The sequence below is a fragment of the Peromyscus maniculatus genome, chromosome 5, assembly GCF_049852395.1.
Source record: "Peromyscus maniculatus bairdii isolate BWxNUB_F1_BW_parent chromosome 5, HU_Pman_BW_mat_3.1, whole genome shotgun sequence".
Classification (NCBI taxonomy): domain Eukaryota; kingdom Metazoa; phylum Chordata; class Mammalia; order Rodentia; family Cricetidae; genus Peromyscus; species Peromyscus maniculatus.
Genome location: NC_134856.1, coordinates 132,496,069 through 132,501,022, shown reverse-complemented (window position 1 = coordinate 132,501,022; position 4,954 = coordinate 132,496,069). Strand labels below are relative to the sequence as shown.

The window sequence follows — 4,954 nt, the reverse complement described above, 5'->3', positions numbered from 1 at the left end:
ACATGTAACCAAATACTCCCACTGTTTGGGAGCACACAGTCATAGCACATGTAGACACATCAGTCACAGTAGTCAGTGACCAACTCATCATGTATGAACACTCACCACATGTAACCAAATACTCCCACTGTTTGGGAGCACACAGTCATAGCACATGTAGACACACCAGTCACAGTAGTCAGTGACCAACTCATCATGTATGAACACTCACCACATGTAACCAAATACTCCCACTGTTTGGGAGCACACAGTCATAGCACATGTAGACACACCGGCACAGTAGTCAGTGGCCCATTGCCTGCATGGAAAGCCATTGTCCTCTGATGTTTCAGCTGCCACCCAGCTCATCTCAGCAAAGCCTTCTTGCTTCTCAGAACGGTGAACAAATTTAGCAAGCACGGCTCTCCGCCAGATCGCCACCATCATGGACACGAGTCGCGTGCAACCCATCAAGCTGGCTAGGGTAACCAAAGTGCTGGGCAGGACCGGCTCGCAGGGACAGTGCTCACAGGGACAGTGCACGCAGGTGTGCGTGGAATTTATGGATGACACCAGCCGCTCTATCATCCGAAACGTCAAAGGCCCCATTCGAGAGGGTGATGTGCTCACCCTACTGGAGTCAGAAAGAGAGGCTCGGAGGTGCGCTGACCTTGCTGCTGGGTCCTGGATATCCACCACTTGGCCCGTGATGACCTGCAACTATTAAATAAAGCATTTGTATTGTTTTAAAAAAAATTAGCAAGCATGTTTTTTATTTCATCTTTCATCAAAACAGTACAAATTGTAGAGCAGGCGGATAAAGTAATTTCTCTACAGTGTGAGGGGTGTGTGTGTGTGTGTGTGTGTGTGTGTGTGTGTGTGTGTGTGTGTGTGTTACTCTAATGAACCTAGTCACTCAATAACTGAGGCCACCCAGGGCAAGCATACAGTCTTCTGCAGACCAAATGTCAATATTTAAAGTCATTGTCCAGATGTCCAAGCAAAACTGTAGCCCAGGACCTCTCTCTGGCTCTCGGTGCTGTTTTGAAGGGAGGAAGATGAGCAAATGGTCCAGTGTGGCAGGAGGCAGGTGAAGATCTGTGTAATCTCCCCAGCTGTGACAAAGACAAAATAAACACAATCGAAACCTTCAGACACGGGTACAGAAATGGTCAGTGAGCCCAGTGGGTATCGTATTTGCATGGGGTTGAAATTGAGCAAAGAAGTATCAGCAGGCTAGCAGGTTCCTGTCAGCCTGGAATCCGCGGCGGATATTTCATTCACTCGGGAGAGCATAGGTCCAGCTAGCGGGTTTCTAACAGCCTGAGAGCTAAAAATCACCCAACACAGCACGAAACTTCTGCTCAGGGGCCAACAGCTGAGAACTAAACCACCCTGGGCCTAGACTGGGAACGGAGAGCAGGAGGCATCTCAGGCAGCTTCTGGAAATTTAAGAGCTCATCTGCCCTCCCCAGCCTGGGTCCCCATAAAGGTAAGGCTGGAGTCATCGAGATGGCAGGCAGGTGCTGTCTAGGGTCCATCCCAGGTTGCCCAAATGTCTCCATAGCATGTTGATGGCATCTTCTGGACCAAGGGAGAAAAAGGGGGACACAGAACAAGTAGGGATTATGACTTCACTGTGACAAGACAGAGTCCCACAGCCCAGCCTGTCTCACAGTCCTCTATGAGACCTGCTTTTTCTCCACCGAGGGGTGCCACAGCAGAGTGGGCAGAGAAAGCTGGCACAAAAGATGGGGAGACTTTGACAATACAGCTTTGGAAAACAGTGGCTTAGAAATGTGAGCCCACCCAGCTGAGAACACACAGAAGGTGAGAGAAACGAGAGTCATTACCAGAGCTGTTAGGGTCAGAGCCTGGGTCCTGGTGACCTAACAAGCTAGTCCTGGCCTAGTCCTCAGTAGGCCAGTTAAACAGACAGGCAGGAGTGAAAAGGAGAGGAAGGAGGTGTCTTCAGTGTGGCACATGGGGAAGAACAGAGAGGTCCTGTGACACCCCATGTCCACCTTCTTCTGTATCCTGACATGAGGTTTAGGTTTGAACAGAGGGGAAGAGATACGCAGAGCTGAGCAGTCCTGGCCAAGGTACGGGCCACCTGTCCTCATGTCTAAGCTCCAGTGGGACACGTCTTCAGAACTGTGTGAAATCTCTTTCTGGGCCCCAAGATCCACCTCTGGCTGACTCCAGGCTCAGCCTCTTCCTTCCTCCAGCCTGAGATTCCTGGGGAAATTCTAATTTCTGTGGGTGTCGTCGCTTCAAGAGTCTGACGGGAGGAAGGAGGGCCACGAGGGCCTCTGCAACAGCTCCATCCTTCCGGGTGGTTACAGTCCAGTTGCAGAGCCCTTCTCCTGCACCCTGACAGAAGGCGCTCTGGCTTTAAGGGGTGCTGCCTGGAACACTGCTGAGTTCTGGGCCTGGGAGCAGCCAAGCCTGTTCCGTCCATGTGACTGGAAGTGAGCCAAAGGCAAGCAACACATCCCGGTAGAAATGCCTGTGTCCTCAATAACAACACAGTGATCTGTAAGTATGTAAGCCCAGAGCCGACCACCTGCCCTCAGTCTGACCTCCAGCCAAGGTCAAAGGCCTGACGCGTAATGCCATGTGCCTTAAGGGCAAGGGGAAAAAATATACTTGAAGACTTCTGTGAAGTGAAAGTTTTTACAGGGCAGACGCTGCCAGACAGCATCCTGCCAAGGGTCAGTGGGAGCCAATGTGATACTGTGATAGCATAAATGACACGGGTCCAAGTCTGGCTTGTCTGTGGCTTGAGCCCTTGGTCCTTTGTCTCTCTCTCAGATCTCTGTGTCAGAGACTGTGGAAAAGAATGATAGAGAAATAGCCTCAGGAAGAGAACTCTTGGCCTTAAGCCCCCTGGGACCCTGGGACAATAGGATTCGGAATCTGTAGTGGTTAGTGTTGGGCGTCACCTTGACAGAATCTCGAGTCTCCAGGGGACAGGCCTCTGGGGAGACCATGGGAGATGGTCTTGGTTAGGTTAATGAGGGAGAAGACGGGGGTACCTGTAGTGGCACTGTTGGCCTGGGCAGCACCCTGGCCTGTCTAAAAGGACGGGCACAGAACATTGGGAAGTGTTTGTTGCTCTCTGTGTCTGGATTACAGATGCAGTGACCAGCTCTCTCAAACTCTGGCTGTGACGTTCCTGTCATGATGGACTGCAGTCTGGAGCTGTGAGCCAAGTAAATCCTTTCTCCCTTAAACGGCTTTTGTGAGGGCATTTTATGCCAGCAACAGGAAAGGGAACTAAGACAGAAGCCAAGGAACACAGTCTCAAGATCCTTTTCCACTGGGCCACAGGGAGAGGACAGTGGCACCTGTTAAGAGCCCTTCTTCCCACCCCACAGGCCTCTCCACACTGCATTGATGGGCTTTTGAAAACTATCATAGACTTGGAAAATGGCTTGAACTAGTCATACTTGGTCTGCAGAAGATTGCACGCTTGCCTTGGGTGTATGTACTCAGTGACAGAGTGACTCTCTCCTTTTCTGCCCACCTGCCCATGATAGCAAGTGAGGAGAAGAGGACCTAAGAGCCTTCCAGCACAACAGCAACCACATTCAGACCCTGGACATCAAGATAAACCCTCTGCCATCTGAACTGCAGCGATGCAGCAGAGTCCTGGCTTCCAGCTGGCCAGGGGGGACTGCCTGTCAATCCTGAGGCCTCCAGCGGGCCTTCGGTGCCTGCCAGGAACCTTGAGTAGTACAAGGTGGTCTCCAGCTCGTCAGCCTTGGGAACTTGGACCCTTTGCCAGCACCTCCCCAGAAAGGCTAATGTCCTCCTGACAGCTACTTTGCTGGCTTTGATGGCACCTAGAGGGACAAAGATAAGCAGAGGGGCCACAGGCTCCAAGGCCAGGGATGGAATCTGCCTCTGTGAGCATGACATTACCTCCAGTGTTCTAGGAGCCTCATCTGCAGATCATCTTCATGGTAAAGTCCAGAGCCACACTACTAAGCACCTGTTGCAGCCTTGCTCTTGGGACCTATCACTGAAGTCTTCCTAGTCTGGGAGAGTGGATCACTGCACTTCTGTGAAGAAATGGGCCTGGGTCTCAAGGGTGCTATTGGCCGATCTTTACTCCCCCAGATCCAGGACAGGTACGGGGACAGCCAGGGTGGTCAGGATATCAGAAGAGGAAGACAGAAAGACACAGGGGTGAGACAGCAGCTGTCTCGAGAATGAAGTCTGGGGAGAAAGTATTTCAGGCAGCCAAAGGGAATGTCACAAACCTCCGGCCTCAAAGCCATTCACTTCCCTTCCCAGCCAAGGCTCGGACCAGGCCTACAAGGAGAGAACATTCGGTACAAATACTGAGCTGCCGGCATGACCCTAAAAAAAGATGCCAGCTGTTGGCAACAGGGCTGCTTAGAAAGCAAGGCTGGCCTGGGACAGAAAGGGAGCCCTGTGCTACAGAGGTGGTAACTGATGGGAGCAAGACCTGCTCCTGAGTGGCTAGGGTTTTGAGACGATGGCCAATGTGGGCACAGGCAGTAAGGTGACAGAGGTAAGCCATGCCCTGGGAGCAGAGTGCTGCAGAAGGTAGGCATGCAGAGGGTAGGCATGCAGAGGGCAGGCTGCAGAGGGCAGGCATGCAGAGGGCAGGCTGCAGAGGGCAGGCATGCAGAGGGCAGGCTGCAGAGGGCAGGCATGCAGAGGGCAGGCTGCAGAGGGCAGGCATGCAGAGGGCAGGCATGCAGAGGGCAGGCATGCAGAGGGCAGGCATGCAGAGGGCAGGCTGCAGAGGGCAGGCATGCAGAGGGCAGGCATGCAGAGGGCAGGCTGCAGAGGGCAGGCATGCAGAGGGCAGGCTGCAGAGGGCAGGCTGCAGAGGGCAGGCATGCAGAGGGCAGGCATGCAGAGGGCAGGCATGCAGAGGACAGGCTGCAGAGGGCACGGCCTCCTGTGCCGCTCCCGGCAGAGTTTGTGCCGAAAGCCA

General features: G+C 53.1%; 1 long non-coding RNA gene and 1 pseudogene across 1 annotated transcript; both read left to right on the top strand.

Moving 5' to 3' along the window:
- Positions 1 to 230: 230 nt before the first annotated feature.
- Positions 231 to 735, top strand: LOC102904330 (small ribosomal subunit protein eS28 pseudogene; annotated as a pseudogene).
- Positions 736 to 1,687: 952 nt separating this feature from the next.
- On the top strand, positions 1,688 to 3,972 carry LOC143273498 (uncharacterized). The gene is made up of 2 exons (XR_013051653.1): positions 1,688 to 1,809; positions 3,522 to 3,972. It is a non-coding gene; the product is annotated as an uncharacterized LOC143273498 (long non-coding RNA).
- Positions 3,973 to 4,954: the final 982 nt, after the last annotated feature.